This window comes from Lactuca serriola, chromosome 1 (genome assembly GCF_051521515.1).
Source record: "Lactuca serriola cultivar US96UC23 chromosome 1, Lser_US96UC23_V15, whole genome shotgun sequence".
Lineage (NCBI taxonomy): Eukaryota > Viridiplantae > Streptophyta > Magnoliopsida > Asterales > Asteraceae > Lactuca > Lactuca serriola.
This window is the reverse complement of record NC_136408.1, coordinates 98,346,937-98,373,086: the sequence shown is the minus strand read 5'-3', so window position 1 is coordinate 98,373,086 and position 26,150 is coordinate 98,346,937.

Sequence of the window (26,150 nt, the reverse complement as noted above, 5' to 3'; positions counted from 1 at the left end):
CAATCTCCCCCTTGGTTTGGGGCTAGCATGATACAGTCTTTATTAACCACCAGCACGTCTGACCTTCCCATAGCTCCATTCCACATCTCCTTGTCAATAGTATCAACAACCATGAAAGTGTATTCCTTAGCAGTAGACTCAAAAATGTCTTCAGCCACCACGATCTGATGAATAGAGTCTGATCGATAGTGTCGCGGGAATAGCCATGATCAAGCAAGTGCTGTGTGAGGGTAGCATACCAGGCTCTTGGAGCTTGATGCAGCCCACACAAAGCCTTGTCTAACTTGTAGACATGGTTAGGAAGTTTTGAGTTAACAAACCCAAGAGGTTGGTCAACATAAATCTCCTCCTTCACCTTGCCGTACAGGAAAGCTGTCTTGACATCCATTTGATATACGGTGAAGTTCATGTGGGAAGCGTAAGCGAGGAAGATACAAATGGCCTCCAAGCGCGCCACCGGAGTATAGACTTCTGTATAATAAAGACCCTCAATTTTCCTGAACCCACGGACTACTAATATCGCCTTCTTACGGACAATGACACCCAAATTATCTTGCTTGTTCCGAAAACATCCATCTAGGGTCGAGAGATTTCTTGCCTTTAGGCAGCTCAACCAGCTTCCAAACCCCGAGCCTTTCGAATTGATTGAGCTCTTCATGCATGGCATCTACCCAACTGGGCTCATTCAAATCCATTTGACGTTCTTGGGCTCTATTTGAGAAATGAAGCAAGAATAGAGACATGTGTTGACGTCTCCACTCTAACTTCTTGTTTGAACTCCGTCGCCCAGCTGGCCAATGACGTTTTCTATCGGATGATCGCGTTGTATGCGAGAGGGGATTTCGTGAATGATGTCATTGAATGAGACGGGAAGATTATGAATATTAATAGCTTCGTCATGTGCTGAAGAATCCACGGTAGATGTACCAGCTTCGTGCGGTAAATTTGCTACAAACTCATCTACGATCTGTTCAGGAAAGAGAAGTTCCATTAGATTTTGAGTGACAACGGAAGCATCTTGGTTCATGAACTCTCTTTCAACTGGAGTTAGAGGAGTAGCATCAACATCTGGAGCAGATTGATGTGGAGAGGACTTTGGAGAAGTGATTGGAACAGATGACACCATCGGGGGATCAATAGCAGAAACCAATGGCGGTCTGTAGACAACCTCTTCATCTTTGTCTTCAATAATAGTCTTCGAGCCAGAGGTAGACCCAACTTGTTTGTCAGACAACACACTAAAGGGTTTGAATAGAGATGTGTAGTCAAATAGACAATCAGGACCCACCCTAGCATCTGTCTCATTCTCTTCAAGCCAGGGAACATCGAAAGACTCCACGATTTGCTTCGTCTTCTTATTGTAAACCCGGTAAGCAGTATGAGCAGCGTATCCGACAAAATAACAATCATCAGCTTTGGCATTGAACTTTGGGTAGGATTCCAAGTGTAGAAGGGTGCAAGGGTAGCAAAATACTCGGAAATGGCTGACAAATCGCTTGTGTCCATAGATAATTTCATACGGTGTTGTCATCTGGGTTTTATTGATCAGGACACGATTTTGAACGTAACAAGCTGTGTTGATCGCCTCCGCCCAAAAGAAAACTGGAAGTTTAGAATCACAAAGCATCATCCTTGAGGCGTCTTGTAATGTCTGATTCCTCCGCTCAGCAACACGGTTCTGTTGTGGTGTCCGAACAGAGCTAAATTGATGCACGATCCCTTTCTCAATGCAAAAATGATCAAGAACAGCATTCTTGAACTCTATTCCATTGTCTGTACGAAACGCTTTCACTTGGTTGTTGGTTTGGTTCTCGATCATCACAATGAACTTCTTGATAAGATCAGCGATCCAGCTTTGTTGGACAGAAAGAAGACCCACGTGAAACGAGAGAAATCGTCTATCACAAACGAGACAATACGAATTTCGATTGATTCTGAGGACGTTGACCGTACCAAACAAGTCCATATGCAACAATTGGAGCACCTGATTGATGGAGTTGACCTGCTTTGGCAGATGTGGTTTCCAATGATGTTTGCCTTGAGCATAGGAAACACATTTTTCAAAAGTAATAAAATCTATGACAGGCAGACCACGGACCATATCGTTCTTAGCAAGACGATTCATATTCTTTGCATTTGCATGGCCAAGTCGACGATGCCACAACATTGCATTTTGTTCTGAGACTTTGGAAAAGAGACAAGTGACTTCATCGGGTACATTTTTGTTCATGTCGATTATATTGGCATTCCCATGCCGCTTTTATTTTACGAGAATCCACTCCTCCGGGATGACAATGCCCGACTTTAAGATTAGACATTCTTTATCGGTGAAGTGTGTTGAGTAACCCTGGTCACAGAATTGAGAGACGCTCAGTAGACTCTGCTTCAGCACAGGAGCATAATTGATATTCTCAAAACTAAGCACTCCGTTGGACACCATTCCTTTTTGCGTTATCTTTCTGCCTTCTCTGCCCGCGAAGGAGACATATCCCCCATTAAATGTCTGAATGTCGTGCAGTTGGGAGATATCTCCAGTCATGTGCCTGGAGCAGCCGCTGTAGACATACATGGGTCTGACGACATTCCTACGCAACTGTCCCTGCACGATGAGCGGAATTATTTAGATTTGGGGACCCAGGTCATTACAGTCCTGGGTTGACCCTTAACTTTCACAGATTTATCTTTCAATTTTTCTTTTTCAATAGATACAGAGGAGGATGATGACTGATCAGATTTTAATTTTAGCATCCATTGAAATTTAGGTTTTGAAACAGTTTTCTTTTCATCTTGCTTTGAGCATGTATTTTCTACTCGAATATTTTGAAGATCCAGACCTACTCTTTGACGAAATCGACTTTGGCTTACCTTGGGTCGATTTTGGCAAACTATTTGTGAATTTATTGAAAACCTGTTTGTTCTTTTTATAACTTTTCATTTTCTTGTTTTGATTTGTTCTCCATTCATCATCTCGAGAGTGAGTTCTGGAGGATTTTCTAATTAAAGATCGTCCTCTAGACTCATTCTCTCCCCTTTTTGACATGTGGAACACAAACATCCGATTTAAACAATTTCTGGCAATTTGACCAGCAGTACCACAATTGAAACAGATTTGTTTATTATCATTGGATTGAGTACTGCTCTTGTCACATTTCGGGTTTTTATTATCTTTTCTAGCATTTTCACATTTGCAAAAACAAACACTAGATTGTGTAGCAAACGTGGAAGATGTAGAAGCATTCAAATCAGATTTAGCAATTTTATCAGAAACAACACCATCATTTCAAAAATTATCAATGTGAAATAACACACCACCAGAAACAAAAAACTTTAGTGTTTGAATTTAACACAGATTCATCACAAAATTCAACACCAAATTTGGACACAGAATTATTGAACTCAGACTTTTCAGCTTCTTGCTCCCCTTGAACAACTGACTTATCTGCACTTGAGGTAGAAATGTTAGTATTCAAGATTTTATCATTAGACCATGTTGATTGTTCAGAAGCTGACTTCCCATAAACCATGAAAGGTTCTCTGTCAATTTCTTCTTGAGATAAAGGAATAGCAGTGTAATTATGATCGGGAGGGGGACACTCTCAAATCCTAATCCTACTTTTATTTGATTACCACGAGTAATATCCTTCCATTGCATCTGTCCTTATATTATTTTTGCAACTATTTCACTTGACCCATCGAATTTGTTAAAAATAAATTCAGCATTTTCAAGACGATTTTTCAATGTGTCAAGTTTAGCGGTTACAGCAACAAATTTTCTTTTGAGATGATCATAGTTCTCGCATTTGTTGCTGGAATCCTCTTGTAGTTTCTTAAAATCCTTTTTTTTAGTTTCTAATTGTGTCTTTAAAGGCTTTTGATTTTTCCTAAATGTATAACCCTCATATTTAAGGTCCTCGTTCTCTTTCTAGATTAATTCAATTTGGTCTCGCAAAAATTTAACAGTTTTAAAACAAGACTCAGAGCAACCAAATTCACTAACCTCGGGTTTGGCAGGCTCTGGAGTGGTTTGTACCATGAATGCAAACTGAAGATTCATCATCTCTTCTTTAGGATCTTTCTCTGTTTCTTCTTCCACACCATTCTTGATCTGGGCAAGATGTGCATTTTCAGCTCCTGAAATATTCAGAGCCTGAACTTGGTCTTCCCAATTAAAGGGTTGATCCACCATCGCCAAGTTAGCAGTATGATTGCTTGAAGAATATCCCTTGTTGACAAAGGTCACCGACACCATGGTTCTTTAAGAATTCTCTCTTCGATCTGGCTTTGGACATTCCCTTGCAAAATGCCTAGGCTCATGACAGTTGTAACACCGCAGCTTTCCTTTATTGAATCCCACTTTCTTGTCGGAATTCACACTCCAATTGTTCTTTCCTGTTTTCTTGGAGAATTGATTTGCCCTGAAAACCATCATAGCTATCTTCCATGTAATGTCCATCTCTTCCACATCCTCAGGATGGATCTGGTCTAGGTCAGCAAACGAGAGTTATGGGGAGAGTTCTCCGGCCACAAAAGCGTTCTAGCAGTTTAGCAAACTAGTGGCGAGGGCCAGATTTTCTTCATTTTCTTTTAAAGATGAAACTTGAGGACTGATTCCATGAGATTGAACTGGTGCAGTTGTGGATGAACCAACACTAGAACCAACTTGTTGAGCTCAAGTTTGAGGTTGAGGAACTTGAATGTGTTGCATTTGAGGTGTAATGTATGAGGTGGGCTAATGAGTCACATAGGGTTGAACTTGAGTAACATGAACTTGAGGAGCTTGAGGAGTAGAAAAGCTTGAGAAAGCAGTGTTGTTGGTGGTTTGGATCCCAAGATTTGCTGTGGAGTATGAATTGACATGGTTAATCTCCCTTTGCTTATCATCGATATCACAAGCCTTGATGATCGCCATCGTTTCAGCCAAACTCAAATGGTTAAAATCTTTGGTCTTCTTAATCACTAAGACATTCATATCCCGGGATTTTGGCAGAGAGTTCAGTAGCTTTTTGTTGATCTCCAAACTTGTAACCATCACACCACCAGAGCTCATTTCTGTGGTGAGTGTGATAAACCTTTGCAACTGATTCTCAAGTGTTTCTCCCAATACATAGTTAAACATATTGAACTTTTGTCGCAACATGTCTTGGCGACTCTGTTTCATGTCTTCGTTGCCTTCATAGACTTCTATCAGTGCTTCCCATAAGGCCTTTGCTGATGTATACTCACGAAAACCTTGAGCGATTTCTAGAGATAATGCCATGCTAAGTGTAGCAAGAGCCTTTTCCTGCTCCTCGACTCTCTCGAAATCATCATCGGTGTAGTTCTCAACTTGCTTATCAATTATGGTTCCATCTTCCAATGTAGTTGTAATGCGGATTGGTCCTCTAAGAATACTTTGCCATATCTTGAAATCCTTCATTTTGATGTACTTCTCGATCCGATATTTCCATTCTGGAAATCCTTCCGCAGATAACAATCATGGAATTCGAGAAGTGGTTCCCATAATCGGATCAAATTCATGGTGAGCGGACATGATTTGAGATTCCATTTTTTTTGTTTTTGATTTTTGATTTTTTGATTTTTTTTAAATTTAAAAAAAAATTAATTTGAAAAACAAATAAAAGGATAAAGTAAATAGGTTTTCGGTTTCTGAATGATGAGGGTTTTCGGTTTCTGAAGGATCAAGAGTTTTCGATTTATGAAGGGTTTTTGGTTTATGAAGATTCAAGGGTTTTCGGTTTATGAAGATTCAAGAAATTTCGGTTGAAGAATAGTTTTCGGTTTCTGAAGATTCAAAGGTTTTCGGTTGAAGAAAAGTTTTCGGTTGCTGAAGATTGAACCGAAACTAACAGTTTTCAAGGAAAAACTCAAATTTTCGATTCGATTTTGATTTCCACACACTTGAAACCTTAAACACAACTTCCAAACAGCTTAGATTTGAGCAGAAATCAATTGAAAATACATGTTCGGTTGATGAAGATCGAACCGAAAAACACTAACTTTTCAATTAAAAGGCTAAAACCCAAGCAGATCTCTATTCCACATGATGCAAACTGTGATCTGATCTTCAAAACTCGAACACAACAAGCTTCAAAAGACCAAAAACTTCAAGAACACGGCTGTGAAGCAGAAAATTGAGTAAACACAATTTATTGACACCGGTTTGTGCTCTAATACCACTTCTAAGTCCCCTAATCTGCTTGTGTATCAATCAGATCCAATTGATGGCGTGGAATCCCAATCAATTGGATGATGTCAGATCAAAATAGAAGAGAATGAGAAGAAGACGAAGATGAATAGAAAGCTGATGAATGTCCCACTTTCCAAATTGTAGCAAATCCCTCTTTTCATATAGACGAATGCATCCATTTTTAAGTTTGATGACAGCAGAAGCTGTAGTTTCATCAAACACCCAGTATTGCATGGATTGTAAAGATCCATCTGGATGGTCTTGAGGGATAAGAATCTGCTTTACTTGATTAGTAGCGGGCCACATAACCGTCCGAAGTTGCTGATTGGCTTTGGGATCTATGACATTTGGGTATACCTTGATGATCGACTCTGCAATCTTCATTGAGGGAAAGCCCTTTGCCACTTGATCTTCCAAAAATAACCTGAACTGAGTCGCCTTGGGTTCATTTGTTGGATTTGAAAAAGGAGCTTTAGACAATTCCGTAAGATCAGCCATGGTCTAAGAATTGAAGTCGTGAGCATCTTTATATAATTCTGTATTTCCACTCTTCCTTCTCACAATACACATTTTCAGAGGGTCATGGAATCCCCAAGAGATGATCCCATACCTATCACCATAAACGTCTCTGAAGTGATTTTCTCCAAAATCCGTAAATGTGATGTTTTGTTGATCCACAGGAGCATTCTGATCCGAGCTCCTCTTGCACAGAAATTGACCCTTCTCAGCATACTTGGCTAGCTTAGCACGCTTTAATGCCACGACACTTGGAGCCTGCGCTGGTTCTTTGTCAAAACGATTGACAACTGTGGTTGTTATTGTGGGAGGTGGAACTACGGGAGCGTCTTGGTTGGGAAGATAGACTCTTGGCTCAGTGACGGATGATTTGAATTTGTCACTGAATTCTTCTTCCAGCTTCTTCTTCAAGTCATAATAGCTGGCGGTCAACAAACCAAAATGTGTCTGAAGATCGGTGATCTGCTTTGTTTTTTGAGCTTTATCTTCAAGAAGATCAGCAACTTGAATATTGAGCTTGGCGTTCTCAGTTTGAAGGTCTGCAACCTTGATATAAAGCTCGATATTTTTCTGGTTAAGCACACTAATCTCCTTTCTCAGCTCGGGCACTGAGACGTCATCATCTCCAGATATATCTTCCTCAATTGATATTCCTTTTCCGCGTGAGGAGTGAGTTGGACTTGATGGCTGGGCCAAATGGATAGCTAGTCTCTCAGAGACAGTATCATGATAAGGCCTTGGAGGAGACAATCTCAGGCCAGCATATGAGCCGCCAACTTCAAAGATAGAGTTGGGATTTTCTTGAATGGGCACGGATGAAGTTGGAGCAAATAGGCCTGTCAATGCTCGACATGACACGCGACACAACACGAAAGAAATGGGTTTGGGTTGAGTTTTTCAACCTGCTAACCCGCCAACCCGCCAACCCGTTTATTAAACGGGTCATATATGGGTTTCTCAAAAAATAAACGGGTTGACCCACCAACCCGTTTATATTCTTAATAGAAAAAATTGTTTTATTTTTAAATGTATTTATGTATCAAGTATTAATATTTAATAAGTATTATATAATATATACCATTTATTCATAGACCATTTGACTGTTTTGACATTATGACTCGTGGTGGATGGTCTTAGGTCATAAGTCGTAACCTATAAGGCTAAGTCTGTAACATGTTTCTATGAATGTTTTTAATTTTCATTTGGATGTTTAAGACTTAAATATCTAAAATTCGGACCCACGAACCCGCCAACTTGTGAACCCGTATAAATAAATGGGTTGGTGGGTCATATATAGTTTTATGTTCCAAACCCGCCAACCCGTGACCCGCCAACTCGTGACCTGTATATTTAAATGGGTCGTGTTTGGGTTGGCATATTTTGACCCGCCAACCCGCGACACGCCATCCCAAACACGACACGATTGCCAGGCCTAGGAGCAAATGTTGTAGATGGAGGAGTCTCTGTGGTCTGAATTGGGTCAGGAAAAACTAGTCTCACCCTTGGATCAATTCTGCATCTTTTCATCGGGGACTGGGATGTCAGGTCGAACTGGGTATCACTTGTGATTGGCTCGGATGTAGGAACCGCATTATCAAGGGGAGGAATCCCTGATGATGTGTCCATATGAGATGAAGAATCAGCTGCTTGAACTGTAACTGGAGGCTCTGCTTCTCAATTGTCAGCTTTCTCCCTTGTCTTTGGTGTTAAATTGGCACCATCATCGATATCATTGAGGAAGTCATCGAGGTCTTCATTTGGCAAAGGGTGATCAAGTCCAGTGAATTGCATTGAAATATCATCTTTGTTGTAACCGGACAAATCAAGATTCTCATACTCCTCTTCTTCTCCTCCTTCAGTCTCGGTTCCCTCACTGAAGTCACTCTGAACTGCCACGTTGTGAGATCATGCTCTTCAGCAACCATGGTGGACGGAGTAACATTCTGAACCTCATAGTCTGAAACTATGATAACATCGTCATTCACATCTACATGCTCAGACGATGCTTGATCAACTGACATTTATTCAGATGACCCATGGGATTCTGAGGAGTCTGCCAGCTCTGTAAACTTTCCAAATTTCACGAGAGGATACCTCCCATGAAACATGATTTTCCCTTTACGTTTCTGCTTGATTAGGATCACAGTGTTTGGTCCAAAAGCTTTCATGTCAAGTATTTCTCTTGTCTTGAACAGATCGGGAAATAGGTTGTTGATGAAGATTTGAATAAATCTTGGATAGAGCAGGAATTGATCCTTTGACTTCTTGTTAGCGTTAGAAACCATCTCCTCCAAAATGAACCTTTAAAAGTTGAAGTTAATCCCGGCAGCCAATGCAACGATCGCCTGAGTATTTCTCGAGGATATTTCGTCTGAACCACCCTTTCTCCCAGATATACAGTTGACAAAAACATGGGCTAGAAACCTCCAGTAAGGAGGTGACAGCTTCTTTAGGGTTGGTGGAAAGACTCCCTCATATCCCATCTTCTCGAGATACTCATCAACAGTTCTTAGATCAATGTCAGTCGGGTAAGCAGCTTGATCATCAATCTTCAAGATATCTCTAATGAATTGCTTAAAGATAATAACTTTGCATCCCCTGATGGAAGCTTCAATCCTCACTGATCCATTGTCTCCAGTCTTGAAACTTGCAGATCTCCAAAATTCGTTGATCAGATTCAAATAAATGACAGGATTACATGTAAGTGCAGTTGAAATGCAACACTCCCTTAGCCTGTACATCATTCATTTAAACTCGTTGTGTGCTACAGGAGGATCATCAAGAAGAATAGACACATTGTGACTTTCTGCAACTTTGAGACTTGCCATTTTATCTGCACAAAACAAGCCAGGTGAGAAAACATTTGATTATAACAAATTAAAATTATTTTCTCAATTAAATCCATTAAAATTGGCAATTTAAATTGAATTTTATTGGACAAAATATGGGTTTTCGGTCAAGACAGTCAGACCGAAAACTCATGGACCGAACACAATGAGGACCGAAAGCCAATTAGAACCGAAAATGGCTCAAATGAGCCGGTTTGACCGAACACCGCTTCGACAGAAAGCCGTCTGAGCCAGCTTGATCGAGAACGGCTCGGCTTGACTGAATGCCGGTAAGCCGATGAACCGAAAACAGCTTCGACCGAAAACTTGCCGACAGTTCATATTTTCATGATTTTGCCACGATTTCACGGTCGATTCTCGATAAAAATTACATGAGCATGGTCGGAATCTTCATACCTTCAAGAAAAACAGGTTGATTTGAGAAGATAACACGAAAAATTTTCGAGGGTTTGAGAGAACCACATGAGGTTTTTGGTCAGAGAGAAAGAAAAGAGGGGAAGAACTGATTTCGGGGTCCCCTTTTTCCTTATATACCTGACCCAAACCCGGTTTTTCACCCATGGGCTGATCCCGTTTTCACTTAGCCTTAAGCCCAAAACTCAAGAACTTCAAAAACAAATCATTTTGAGGATTAATTTCAAAATAAAATAAAATAAAATAACATGAGATAAAATTTTCTAAATTTACCAATCCTAAAAATTTAAAGACTAAAAAAGAAATAAAATAAAAACATTTTCTAAACTTTATCAATCCTAAAAAATGAAAATAAAATAAAATAAAAAAAGACTAAAATTTTAATTCAAACTAAATTTAATCATCTATCTTGAAATTGATTAACCTTTTGTGAAATGGGATCAAAGTTGTTAGAAAATCATTTTCCATTTATCACTACCTCTCCTTTCATGAATAGATTTGGTCGATCGCCAGTATTGTGGTTCACTTAAGCTCAAAAAATTGTGACAGATTTTGGAATGTTATCAGTGACAAGACAGTTTGATCCTAAGTTACTAGATAAAAATTCCTAAGGACCATTTATCTGACGACGAACAAGAGTATTGTTGTCCACCTAAACACCTCCTTAGTTGCACTAGAACGTGTTCCCTATTTCCCGATATACCCTGGTTATCAAGAACTTCCTAAGGACTCTTTACTTTAGGTGAGTAAACAATTATTAAGGAGGAAGTTAGATTTAGAAATAGGTGCATATGTTGTGTCCCAGGTCGGATATATTTCAATCACGCAGAGGGGACAACATATGGCTAACTAGGATAGAGGGATTGAAAGGTAGAATATTGCATATGTTGTGTTCCATGTCGGATCATTTCAATCATGCATAGGATACATCATATGACTAACAGATAGAAAGAATTTGATAGATAAGGAGGTGCATAGAAATAGAGTTGCATATGTTGCATTCCAGGTCAGATCTTTTCCAATCACGCAGAGGAAGCAACATATGAATGACAGATAGAAAGCAAGAAAATAATTTCCTACAGACCTACTTTATCAGAACCCCCCAGTCACCCTATCAGAACCAAAACTAAGGACATAAGTCCGTACATCAAAGAAAAGTTGAACCACTGTTCTAGATGTGTATTAATTTAGTGTATCCGATGGGTTCCCATGTTTATCTATTTGCTCAATCTACCCGAGCATCGTATGGTCAGTCCAAACAATCCGAACTAAATCCACACCGTCAAATCCTTCGTGCATACCAGCTAATTGAACACAAAGTCTAGACAATTCATATCCAATCCTTTACACATATTTTAGACTGTCCGTTATCACTTCCTTGATATCACTTTCCAATAATACTTACAAAAAAAACTACAATGAAAATGAAAAATTGTCTTTAAAACGAATCAGAGTAAGATAAACTGTAACGACCGAAAAATACAACCAATTTTAAATTTTTCAAAAACAGCTCGATTCTATTAAATCTTTACAAAAAGGTTTTCAATACAAAACATTTAACGTATTCCCAGAATCACATTACTACAAAATCATGAGGAGCGGTACGATCACGCCTTCGCCTTGCCACGGTCTCTTGAAGAACCTGAAAAACATAAAACCACAACTGTAAGCCCGAAAGCTTAGTGAGATATCCCCAAAATACCAACCACTTATACCATACACGCATAACATGCCACAACATATCTGATCACAGAACAACCATGCACTTCGGGTCTACTGTGTGACTGGTCCACCGCACCGGCCTACAGTCCACCTGGTCGACCCTATGAGTATATCCACATACATCGAGTCTGCAGTGTGATTGGTCCGCCCACTCCCGGGCCTTCAATCCACCTGGTCCACTCTCTGAGTCTACAGTATAACTGGTCCGCCCGCATTGGGCCTTCAGTCGGCCTGGTCCACTCTCCGAGCCTCGGCACGTCTGGTCCGCCCTCTTGGGGCCTACAGCCTATCCGGACCACTCGTTGGGCCTTCGGAACAACCGGTCCGCCCTGGGTATCTTGGCCTACAGCACAAAGCAGGACCCCCTCAACCCAACTCCAGTCCAAACAACCATGTGCACATATACATACAATCATATAGCAATTCACAGTCAACAAGCAGATCAAACAAATCACATAACATATCATCATCCTAACTAGGATACTGACCTAACAGGTCACTAGCATAGCATCTCCCTATCTCTCAGGATACCAATCTCAATTAGGTCTCTAACATATACCATCCTAGCTCTCAGGATGCAAACATATCACAACAACAACATAACAACAACTACCCGGATCTCAATCCGATAAGGGTCGACCTTGGTGCCTTAGACCCTGTTGATATAGTGAGGATAACTCACCTTGATACTGTCGACTGAACAGATAACCCAAGCTGCTCCGATCACTGATACGATCTCCACCACTGGACAACCACCAAGGCACTGAACTCAAAACAATAACCAACAATTACCAAAATGCCCTTGGAAACCACTGGTCAACCCTTGGTCAAAGACAAGGTCAAAGTCAACCCCTGACTGACTCTACTCGCCGAGTCAACCTGATGACTCGCCGAGTCCCCAAGCTCAGAACTTCCCTTAATCTGCGACCTAATTCGCCGAGCCACCCTGAGACTCGCCGAGTCCAACAACTCTGAGTCCACTCGCACACAACTCACCGACTCATCCCTTGACTCACTGATTCTCGACTAGACCAGGAAATACTGGGACTCTTCGACAAGACTCACCGAGTCCAAGGCTATCTTCAACCTACTCGCCGAGTTGTTCATACAACTCACCGAGTTCCAGGCCATCTTCATCCAACTCGCAGAGTTGTTCTTCCAACTCGTTGAGTTCCATCCTATCTTCAAGAAACTCGTCGAGTCCACCCATGTGACTCGCCGAGTACCACAGGTCTGAATCCATACAGAAGCGCTCCAGGCCATGCAATTGATCCAAAACATAGATCTAGCCTCCTACAATCCATCCATCACGTAAAGTGGAAAACTTTACGTGAATCCAAAGAGATCTAGGTCTTTTACACTTTAGGGCTAGGGTTTGGGACATGGTAGCTTCACTACACACTCAAACACAGGGACTTTCAGGCATTCCAACCCTTCTCCATTCCAGATCTGAGGTAGCAACCTCAGATCTAACCTCTAAACTCCAAAACACCAAAAGATATGATCTCTAACACCCCCAAAATGAAGAATCTAGACAATAGCAGCTCAAACAATGGAATGATTGCTCAAAAGGAAGCTCCAAGAGAAGATTATCCCGAATCCTTGCAAAGCCCTTTGATCCAAGCCTCTTCTTCTTCAAGATCTCTTCAACAACCACCTCTCCAAGCTCCAATTTGCTCAACAATGGGGTTTCTCCATGAAATTAGGGTTTCTGGAACTCAAGGGATGATAAGGAGGATGGGGAGGAAACATAATGTTCTTTATATAGGGCTCAACCCCGAGAATTAGGGTTTTCTCCACTCAGCGCCTACTCGCCGAGTCCATCTTACTGGCTCGCCGAGTCGGCTACTTAACACGCGACCAAGTCGCGACTCTACTCACCGAGTCCACCCATGGACTCGCTGAGTCGTTCTTTCCCAATGTACTCTTTTAGCCCTTCAACTCTACTCTTGATATTTCGGGATGTTACAATTCTCCCCCACTTAAATTAGGCTTCGTCCTCGAAGCCTACGGCAACACAACTCTTAGAAATACTCCTGACATGCACCACCTGGCATTAATCCAACCAGGTTTCTCAAAACACAACCATAGAATCAGAAACTCGTTTTCTCCTTCCTTACGGTGTCCTGACCATCGTCTCGAGCCGGGCACCGGCTGTACCCTTTGATAATCACACTCAACAACCGAGAATTACCCGTGATGCATCACTGCTCCGAATCTCAACAATCACTCGACCCATATGGGCTAGAAAACCATGAACCATCAAATCCCCGATCCGAATCCCACTCTATCCATTCCATGACGACGGAAAGACCCATTCTTCAATCTCAGAGCAACTCCCACGAGTTCTCCTCTTGCAATCACATACACATGCTGAACTAACTCTAGCACCCTCCGGTTGGGAAAACCCGATACACTGATGATATCCTCAAACATCCCCCAGGATGAACCACTAATACATACTCGATACCCTGAGCAGAATCACACTGAGAGCCCAAGACTCCCTCCCTGCATCCCTTCCGAGCCTCTTGGCTCCACACCTGCGGAATTCCCTCCGCGATCTCAGTAGACATCCCAAACCGGATGAGCTTCTATTCCACTGCCGCAAACACGCTGCTCAGTAACCATACTCGAATTACTCTAATCATAACTCTGATCTGCCGCTTTCACTTCCGTGAACTTACACTCCCTCTCGGAGTTACACACCTCTCTCTTTTCCTTTACCAAGGAATCCACTTGGCCACATTGTCACTCCGACAAGTGTCACGGTGCTCGCCCAACGCTACACCACCCTTTTATAGCGTATCCGCTATCCATCCAACACACATACTTTGAATCTCATCGCAGGGACTCTCGAGCCCATGCACTATCTCAACTAATCAAGATCACTACCCGGGGCCAGACCTTCTAATGCAATCACACTGCAACATACACAATCCATATCCTCGAACCGATCCAACAATACCTACAGAGTCTTCAGCATGACTGGACCGCCTCACCAGGCCTTCAGCCAATCTAGACCACTCTCAGAACCTTCAGCCAATCTGGACCGTTCTTAGTGCCTTCAGTTTGGCTGGACCGTTCTCCGAGCCTTCGGCCTGACTGGTACGCCTACCGGCCTTCAGTCTATCCGGACCGCTCAACTAGCATTCATCATTCCGAGCTATCACTCCCGGAAATCCTCCTATGCGTAATGTTCTAGCCCTTTAAGGGTTCCGAACTCTGTCTCAATTGCACATGCTCGATCCCGGCCTGCTCCCAGACCCTCCACAATCAAATGCCCTAGGTCTGTATCCCGCCCCGCATGCCCGACACTTGCTCCTATCAGCCTATACTCTGGACTGACAGAACACTGCTGAATCCCAACAGCTAAGCACCCTCAAATACTCATCGATCTCCCAGAGAATTCTCCAATTCTCCCCCACTTGTAGCACTGATTAACAACCACCAGTCGCCATCACCGACCTCCCAGAACAACTCTACACAAAGAAAACAATAACACACGGACTGCTTCCCACAAGCATAAACAACCTTAACGAGATCTCACATCAACACCGATTAACCCGCTCGAAAGAAACTCAATCTACATCTAACCACTCCTCAGAAAGCAGATGCTACCCGGCCTTCAACCCAATGCCAGGTTTCCACTAATAACCCTCATGGATGATAACCAACGAAATTCCCAAAAAATAACCCATAACCAACCCAAAACTCTCAAAAACGATGAATACCGCATCGAAAACCACACAAAGATACCAGCATATAAACAATATATCCCAATAATCATAAGATAACAAGATATCAAGGAAGAAACATACCCGCAGCTGCATCCGGCACTGCTCTGATCTCCTCTGCTGAAAGCTGGAAAGCACGACCCTGAGCCCTTGGGGGCTCCGCTCCACCCTGACCTCCACCTGTGATCCTTAAAGTGGCCGGTGCTGGAGCCTGCACCGGTCCTGCAGCAAGTTGTGGACAGTTGACCCTCAAATGTCCAATCTGATGACAATGATAACAAATCCTCAAATCCCAAACCGGCGCTGACTGCCGATAATCCCTCGTATAGTGCCCCTCCTTTCCGCACTTGCGGCATGCACCACCGGACCTACAAACTCCGGTGTGACCCCTCCCACACTTCCCACAAGTGTGGCTGCTCAGATCCCCCACTCTAACATCAACGGTCTTGGACCGCTTCGGTGCCGGCTGCGACTGCACCGGAGCCTATCTCAGCTCACGCAACTGCAACTCAATCTCTAACTCACGCCGCCTAGCGGCCTCCTGCAACTCCAACAAGGTCTCGCACCTCTGCGCAGACACAAATTGTCTGATGTCCCTCTTGAGCATGCTCAGATATCGAGACATCTGAGCCTGCTCCGAAGCGAACTCTAGGCAAAACATCGCCCTCTCAGTGAACATCCTGGTGATCTCAGTCATCGACTCCGAACCCTGCTTCAGCTCAAGGAACTCCTGAGCCAATCTCTCCCTCTCAACTTGCGGAACATAACGAGTGCTGAACATTTCCCTGAACTGATCCCATGAAACCGCAGCCCTCTGTGCATCCGAATATGACCCCGTGGTCAATCTCCACCAATCCTTCGCCTCGAGCCTCAACAGGTTCAGAGCACACCTCACCCTCTGATCAGCAGGGCATGAACATGTGAAGAAACACCCCTCCACGTCTGATAACCATCTCATAGCGACGATCGGGTCCTGAACTCCATCGAAGTTGGGAGGCTTCGTATTATCGAAGTCCCGATACTGAAAGCCCCGACCAGCTCCTCCCCCTGCCGCCGCTACAGCCGATGTAGCCGCCGCGGCAGCCGTCTCTGCGAGAGCCGCATAGCGCTCATCAAAATACTCAACCATGGCGGTCTTGATCGACCCAAACAGCTCCGGTAACTCAGCCCAGAACAACTCGGCAATCTTATCACGCATGATCTCACGAATCCTCGCATCCAACTCGCATGTGCTCATCTGACCGATAACCTCGGGCGGTACCGATCCGCCCGGAACTCTCTCTCCTGCTCCCGATCCTAATCCGGATCCACTCTCATCATGCCTTGGAATCTCCATACTGAAAAACACCACACAAAATCTCAGACTCTTCCCACTATCCTGGGATCCAACTCTCTCAACCCAACCCTAGAGATCATGGTTTCCATGATACGCGTATGGGTCCTATGCTTTCAGTAGTACGGGCCCATACTACCTTCCACACCTACCCATATTTGTATGAAGTACTACCACAACACCCTAGAGAAACATGCATAATAACGCTCAACCCTCCCCACTAGAGGAACACTGAAAATCTCCCATAAGGAACCCTAGGCTACAGGCATCACAAATCAGGCAACAGTATCATGAAATCCTGAAGATCCCTAGCCTATCACTAGCATGCTGTTCTATCAAAGCTCAAAAAAACAAATAACATGCATGGTATTTTGGGGTTACTTACTGGCTCCGGCTGATCGTACCTCCGCGTCCTCCCTTACTCATTTTGGAAACCATTTTAAATACTCTTTTGAAAACTCTCCTCGATTTGAGACTAGAGTCACACGAATGTTCCTCCAATTCACTCAAACCAAGGCTCTGATACCAACTTGTAACGACCGAAAAATACAACCAATTTTAAATTTTTCAAAAACAGCTCGATTCCATTAAATCTTTACAAAAAGGTTTTCAATACAAAACATTTAATGTATTCCCCGAATAACATTACTAAAAAATCATGAGGAGCGGTACGATCATGCCTTCGCCTTGCCACGGTCTCCTGAAGAACCTGAAAAACATAAAACCACAACTGTAAGCCCGAAAGCGTAGTGAGATATCCCCAAAACACCAACCACTTATACCATACACGCATAACATGCCACAATATATCTAATCACAGAACAGCCATGCACTTCGGGTCTACTGTGTGACTGGTCCGCCGCACCGGCCTACAGTCCACCTGGTCCACCCTCTGAGTCTATCCACATACATCGAGTCTACAGTGTGATTGGTCCGCCCGCTCCCGGGCCTTCAATCCACCTGGTCCACTCTCTGAGTCTACAGTATAACTGGTCCGCCCGCATTGGGCCTTCAGTCGGCCTGGTCCACTCTCCGAGCCTCGGCACGTCTGGTCCGCCCTCTTGGGGCCTACAGCCTATCCGGACCACTCGCTGGGCCTTCGGAACAACCGGTCCGCCCTGGGTATCTTGGCCTACAGCACAAAGCAGGACCCCCTCAACCCAACTCCAGTCCAAACAACCATGTGCACATATACATACAATCATATAGCAATTCACAGTCAACAAGCAGATCAAACAAATCACATAACATATCATCATCCTAACCAGGATATCGACCTAACAGGTCACTAGCATAGCATCTCCCTATCTCTCAGGATACCGATCTTAATTAGGTCTCTAACATATACCATCCTAGCTCTCAGGATGTAAACATATCACAGCAACAACATAACAACAACTACCCGGATCTCAATCCGATAAGGGTCGACCTTGGTGCCTTAGACCCTGTTGATATAGTGAGGATAACTCACCTTGATACTGTCGACTGAACAGATAACCCAAGCTGCTCCGATCACTGATACGATCTCCACCACTGGACAACCACCAAGGCACTGAACTCAAAACAATAACCAACAATTACCAAAATGCCCTTGGAAACCACTGGTCAACCCTTGGTCAAAGACAAGGTCAAAGTCAACCCCTGACTGACTCTACTCGCCGAGTCAACCTGATGACTCGCCGAGTCCCCAAGCTCAGAACTTCCCTTAATCTGCGACCTAATTCGCCGAGCCACCCTGAGACTCGCCGAGTCCAACAACTCTGAGTCCACTCGCACACAACTCACCGACTCATCCCTTGACTCACTGATTCTCGACTAGACCAGGAAATATTGGGACTCTTCGACAAGACTCACCGAGTCCAAGGCTATCTTCAACCTACTCGCCGAGTTGTTCATACAACTCACCGAGTTCCAGGCCATCTTCATCCAACTCGCAGAGTTGTTCTTCCAACTCGTTGAGTTCCATCCTATCTTCAAGAAACTCGTCGAGTCCACCCATGTGACTCGCTGAGTACCACCGGTCTGAATCCATACAGAAGCGCTCCAGGCCATGCAATTGATCCAAAACATAGATCTAGCCTCCTACAATCCATCCATCACGTAAAGTGGAAAACTTTACGTGAATCCAAAGAGATCTAGGCCTTTTACACTTTAGGGCTAGGGTTTGGGACATGGTAGCTTCACTACACACTCAAACACAGGGACTTTCAGGCATTCCAACCCTTCTCCATTCCAGATCTGAGGTAGCAACCTCAGATCTAACCTCTAAACTCCAAAACACCAAAAGATATGATCTCTAACACCCCCAAAATGAAAAATCTAGACAATAGCAGCTCAAACAATGGAATGATACCTCAAAAGGAAGCTCAAGAGAAGATTATCCTGAATCCTTGCAAAGCCCTTTGATCCAAGCCTCTTCTTCTTCAAGATCTCTTCAACAACCACCTCTCCAAGCTCCAATTTGCTCAATAATGGGGTTTCTCCATGAAATTAGGGTTTCTGGAACTCAAGGGATGATAAGGAGGCTGGGGAGGAAACATAATGTTCTTTATATAGGGCTCAACCCCGAGAATTAGGGTTTTCTCCACTCAGCGCCTACTCACCGAGTCCATCTTACTGGCTCGCCGAGTCGGCTACTTAACACGCGACCAAGTTGCGACTCTACTCGCCGAGTCCACCCATGGACTCGCCGAGTCGTTCTTTCCCAATTTACTCTTTTAGCCCTTCAACTCTACTCTTGATATTTCAGGATGTTACATAAACTCAGGAGTATAGAGAAGAAAACGCAAACCGTAATTCACCGATTGAATTTGCATCCACAAGGTCTGAGAACAACACGCATAATCTCAGAACATATCCGAAAATTCTTCATGTCATTAAGCACTAACCCCATTTGTGATCTCTTCTTTTCCTCAATTCATTCAAAACGACACATACTCTCAAACAAAGGTTTGAATGTTGTACAGTCGAGAGACGCCTCCTATCATGTGCTAGGAACAACCACTACCAATAAACTGAAGTCTGATGATATGCCTCCATAGCTGTTCCGACACAGAGCGGGATCAATTGGTCTTTGGAACCCAGTCCATTTTGAAACTTGGTCGACCTTTTTCATCCTTGCACGATACTCTCTCCCGTGACATATCCTACTTATCACAAACAGAAGATGTAGAAATATTAGAGTCATTAGGAGATTTGAGAGACTGAACCTTTGTACCCATTTGTAGTTGGGTTTAACCCATTTCTTTTTTGAGCGGTTGGGTGCCTCGACACTTGATTTTGAACTTGATGTCGGCCGTTGAGATGACTTTGATTTTGGCTTCACGAGAGCATCTCTTGGATTGGGCTTCTTAGCTGGCATTCCCTTCTTGCCCTTGGGATTCAGATTCTTGGCCTTGTGGGTTTGATTCTTGGCCTTCGTATTTTGATTCTTGCCCTTCTGCGCATTCCAATCACCATTTTCTGAACGTGACCTTGAGAAGTTTCTTTTGGAAAATCTCCCTCTTGGCACATTCTGCCATCCTTGTGCGTAGTAGGCAACGTATGCACAATTTGGACAGTTTCAGGCAATGTTTCCAGGTGTTCCACAGTGAAAACATGTCTTTTTCTTCACTGGGAAGTTGTTTCTTCCTGCCCCTGGTGGCGTGTCCATGCCTTGTCTCAGGTTGTTCCCACATGCACACTTGCAACAAGCCGTCAGTTTCGCTTATTTTGGTGGCCTGTATTTCTCAACAGCATGTTGATTAGGAGTAACTGAGTTAGAAGCAACAGATTCAGAGTTCAAGGAGATGTTGGTTTATTCAATGGTGTTCTCCTTGTTCTCATCCTCTGGTACTTTACCTACACATGAAGTAGAAGCATTAGTATCGTTCAGCTCAACACCCTCAGTTGCCTGTTCAACAGCTGGTTTACCGTATACCATAAATGGTTCTCGGTCAATCTCATCCTGAGTCAAAGGTTTTGCAGTGTAGTTGTGATTATAGGGAGGAGGGACACCTTCATACCCTAGACCCTTGGTTTGATTATCTTTAAAACTCAATTGTTTTTCAACTAAGGACTCGACTGTCTTACTTGACATAGTATAATTTTTAAAACTAACATCTGTTTTTCCACACTTAATTTTCAAAGTGTCAAGTTCTTCAGTTACAACAACAATTCTTTTCTTAACGTGATCATAATTTTCACACTTGTTGCTGTAATCTTCTTGGAGCTTACGGAAATCCTTGATTTTGGCTTCTAATTGAGCTTTCAGAGGTTTCTGACCTTTCCTAAGGGTATATCGTTCATATTTCAGGTCCTCATTTTCCCTTATTAGCAAATCAATTTGTTCGCGAACAAATTTAATCGTAGCTTCACAAGATGGAGTACATGAAACTTCATTTACCGAAATGGATGAGGAACTCATTTCTTTTAAAAAAAAATATCCCCTTTGACTAAAAACTTAAAAGTCAACCTTAAAAGACAAATTTAAAAGGTCAAACTCAAAAGTCAAACTTAAAAGTCAAACCGAAAAGCTAAATTTGAAATTTTGAAAATTAAAAGAAAAAGTCAAAGTTTAAAGTCAAATGTCAAACTTTAAAGTTCAAAGGCAAAATTTAAGGTCAAAAGTTAAAAATAAAATCAAAAAAATAAAAACTAAAATTTTTGGGTTGAAAAAGGATTTTAAAAATAAAATTTTGAATTTTTGGGTTAAAAATGTCAATTTGCGAAATTAATAACCGAGAAGGGAGTCTCTAAGAATTAAAAACGGGAGAAGAAAGAACATCAGGGTTGCTAGAGTAGTTGGAAGGGCACTTGGATTAGTTGGGAGGAGACCAGGGTTCGATCCCCTGCACCTCCAACTTCGTTTCTATTTTTATTGGACGCTGCTGCTGCATGCGAGACCGAGGCTGGTGCGATGTGAGGAAGCGAGGAGCACTACCGCTGCTGACCGAGACCGAAAACGTGTGAATCGAACACGTGCACCGCAAACCCACCAGACCGAACACGTGCGAACCTCGGACCGAAAACTCCGGCCGAGAACTCCGACAAAAACGTGACCGAGAACCTCGGAAATCGCAGGTTACGACGAAAAACAACGTTTTTTGCTCCTTTTTGCTCCAAAACTCGATCAAAAACTCGTTTTTATGAAAAACTCAAAGAACAAACCCCCCTTATTTTTCCAAGATCTATCCAAAAACGCAAAAATATCTTCAAAATAAGATCAAATAAGCTCCAGATCTGAAAAAAAATTGATTAATACAACCAAACTCTAATACTACTTGTAAGGTCCTTGATGGAAGGATCTTCACCAATGATCAATCAAGCATAAGAAAACAAAGAAGAAATGGAGTAGAAGATGAATGAAACTGAGCTTGCATATGATTAATCACTTGAAATCGTCTGATACAACTCAGGGCTGAAAACTGATAAAAGTACTTACTAGGACCGCAAACAGTTTTCGGTTGGCAGACCGAAAACTGGTTTTCGGTCACACCTTAACCAAAAACTTTCCTACACCGAAAACATTAAGCATACATAAAACAACTCCAAAATACATTGACAAATTCCCTAACTCATCCATACATTGATGCCTAGCCCAAACCATATATATATATTGGCCCTTCATTTTTTCTAAATTTTTTTATTTTATTATTTCTCCCCATAAATTTGTGCATAACAATGAAAATATGTACAAATTTAAATAAAAAAAATTAATAAAAAAATTCTAATAAAACAAGGCTTTTGGGATCAAACGTTATGAAGCAAATTAATGAGGTTTATCAACACACACGTTCATGAAAAGCTCTGGTCAATCATTGATATTGTGATCCACTTAAACACAAATGACATTTTTCAGGATAGATCATGAGTGACGATATATAGCCACAATATTCCTAGATAGACTATTTTGTCTAACGACGACCAGGGATATTGTTGTCCACTTAAATTTAGCCAGTAAAATCTACCAGTCAACCTTTAGTTATGGGTGCAATTTATGTTAGTACACTGTAACATGTTCCCCACTTCATGGCATACCTCGGTAATCAAGGAAATTTCTTCGGAATCCTTTACTTTAGGTGAGTAAATAATCATTGTGTAATGCATATGTTGTGTCCCAGGTCGGATCTACCGGTCACGTAGAGGGCACAACATATGACTAACATATAGACTAGGATATATGTGAGAGACAACATATTAACTTAAAACTAGTGAACATCATCTGAGTGCATATGTTGTGACCCAGGTCGGATCTTCCGATCACACAAAGGGGACAACATATGGCTGACTAAGAAAGAAAGAATAACAATTTTAAACAAACCCAATTTATCAGAACCCCTTAATCACCCCCTGTCAATACAAGAATTAAGGACAAAAGTCCATACGCCAATGAAGTGTTGAGCCACAGATCTAGATGATAGTTAACTTCAATTTATGTTAGAGGCCTCCTTGTCTATTTTACTGTTAAATCTATCCAAGCATCATATTGTCAGTCCAAATGAGGTTTTCTAATTCTTAATGAATCCACATTGTCTAGTCCATTAGTCTTAATCCTTTATGCCTACCAACACATTGAACACAATGTTTAGACAATTCAACTTTAGTCCATTACACGTATTTCGTTTGCCCTTTATCACTAACTCATATCACTTCCCAAAAGATTGACACAAAATTTCCTTTTCTAAAAGTAAAACAAAATAAAGGAAAATAAGAAATACTAAATAAAAATGAAAAATAATTTTCAGTCTTCGAAACGTATCATCTTTAGAAATCCTACAAGCACGAGCTTGGTTTTAAAAATTAGGTTTTTGGACGATTGAAAATCAGCATTATTATCACAGAGAATAGAAGAGTTAGAAAATTCAAACCGTAATTCAGCAATTTATGTAATCCCCATTTGTGATCTTTCATTTTCCTTTCCCATAAAGGACACATGCTCTCCATTAAAATTCTGAATGTCATACATATGAGAGATGTCTCCTATCATGTGTCTGGAACAGACACTATCAACATACCGAAGTCTGATGATATTCCTCCATAACTGCTCTGGTATGGAGTGCGAAATTAACTGGTTTTGGGAACCCAATCTATTTTGAAACTGGGTTACCTTTTCCATCTATGCATGATACGCATTTCCAAGTCATTTCCTATTTATCAAACACAGAAAATGATGAGATTTTAGAATTTTTAGGTGATTTAGGAGTGGAAACTTTTAGTACCCATCTGTAGTTAGGTTTAACCATTTTCTTATTTAACCAGATGGATGCTTCAGTACTTGTTTTGGAGCTTGAGACTGATCGTCTAGATGACTTTGACCTTATCGATGTTGGTTTGATTGAACTATTTCTCAAATCAGATCTCTTGTCAGACATTAACTTTTTCTTCTTGAGAGTCTGATTTTTGGTCTTGGCAGTATTCCAGTCATCATCATGTGATCTCGAGGAGTTTCTCTTGAAAGATCTTCCTCGAGATACGTTTTTCCTACCTTGAGCATAATAGGGAATATATGCACGATTTGGACAATTTTTGGCAATGTGAACAGGAATTCCACAGTTAAAACTAGTTTTTCTTTTAAAAGGTGTACGTTTAAAACTTGGTCCCTATCCAACTGAATTTCCACAAGTAAAAGCACATTTAACAAATTGTTTCACAACCTTATGTGGCTTAAAACTATTAGCTTTTGAAGATTTTTCATCAAAACTAGAATTATCTTTGAATCTCTCGCACCCATCTTGCACTGTTGCATTTTTTGCACATGAAGTAGAAACATTAGTATCGTTCACCTGAATATTATCAGTTTTGTCGGATTGTTCATTCTTAACTAAAATAGTGACAATAGGCTGACCATGTTGAACAAATTTTTCTGTGTCTATCGTTTCAGTAGTTGGAGTATAGTTATCATTGAAAGGAGGTGGTACACTATGATACCCTAGACCCTCACCTCGTTTGTCTCTCCATGTTAATCGTTTTTCTATCATTGACTCAACTATCTCACTTGACACATCGAATTTCTTAAAATTAAAATCAACACCCTTAAAATTAGCCTTTAATGCATCAAGTTCAACAGTTAAGTTTTCAATTTTCTCTTTGGCAAAACAATAGTGAATGCATTTGGTGCTATATTCTTCTTTAATCCTGCTTAAATCTTTAGTTTGTGCTTCTAGTTTTTCTTTAAGCGGTTTATTGACTTTCTTAATCTCATAAATTTCATTTTTAAGGTAAAAAACCTCTCTAACTAATAATTCATTTTTCTCACGATATTTATTTATTTTATCTTCACAAGACTGAGAGCATGAGGTTTCACTTACCTCCTTGGTGATTGAACTATTGTAAGTGCTCATTATTTACCAACGGTAAAAATATGATTGTGCAATTTGATCTTGACCGAAAACCAAGATAAATGCCCTTTGGCCGAAAACCTTGAAAGTCAACCAGTTTGACTGAAATCCCTGAAAGTCAATTGTTTGACTGAAAACAATTACCAAAAACGATATATCTTGGCGGAGAACTCTTCCAAACCGAGAACCCGATATCTTTTTACCGAAAACACCAAGTAGCCGCCAAAAGCGTTGAGACCTAGCCGAAATCGAGGTTTTGATCGGGTTTCCTTATCCAGTGAATTCCAAATTTGGTAAACTACCAAAAACAATCTCCAATGCAATATCCTCTAAAATTAGTGAAAAACACTAAGAAAATGATGAACACGATGAACAAAAAAAATCTTTTTCCCAAAACAGCCCAAAAACACCACAAACAAATTATTGTTTCGAAAGCAATTGATACCAAAACAGCCTTAACTCGATTTTATGGCTCTGATACCACTTGTAAGTCCCTAAATTCGGATCTATCAGAGTATCAATGCAGTTGTTTGAATTAATGCAGAATCTTAATCAAACAATGATGCGGAACAATAAATTCAATATATCAGTGTTGTAAATATCGGCCTAGGCGGCCGCCTAGGCGCTAGGCGGTCTGCAACTGATTACGATTAGGAGTGCTTGACGGAAATTGGTCAATATCGGTCAAACTCAGGCTAGGCGGTCCTCGACGGTCCTTGGCGGGAAGATTTGAAAAAAATTCAAAATTTCAAAATTTTAAATATTACATCAAAATTTTCAAAACTTCAAAATTTTAAAATTTTAAATATTCAAATTTCCAAATATTATACCAAAAGTTTCAAAATTTAAAAATTTTAAATTTTCAAATAGTATTTTTTTTCATAGGATATATTAAGTTTTAAAATAGTTTTATTAGTAATTTATGGTCCCCGATTAATCCTCCGATTAATTCCCGCCAAACCAATTAATCGCTTGACCCCAGTCGACCGCCGAACTACCACCGAGCAATTTTTACAACCTTGAAATATATCAAGAAAACGTTTCAATAATATGAATGCATAGAATTCTATTGAATAA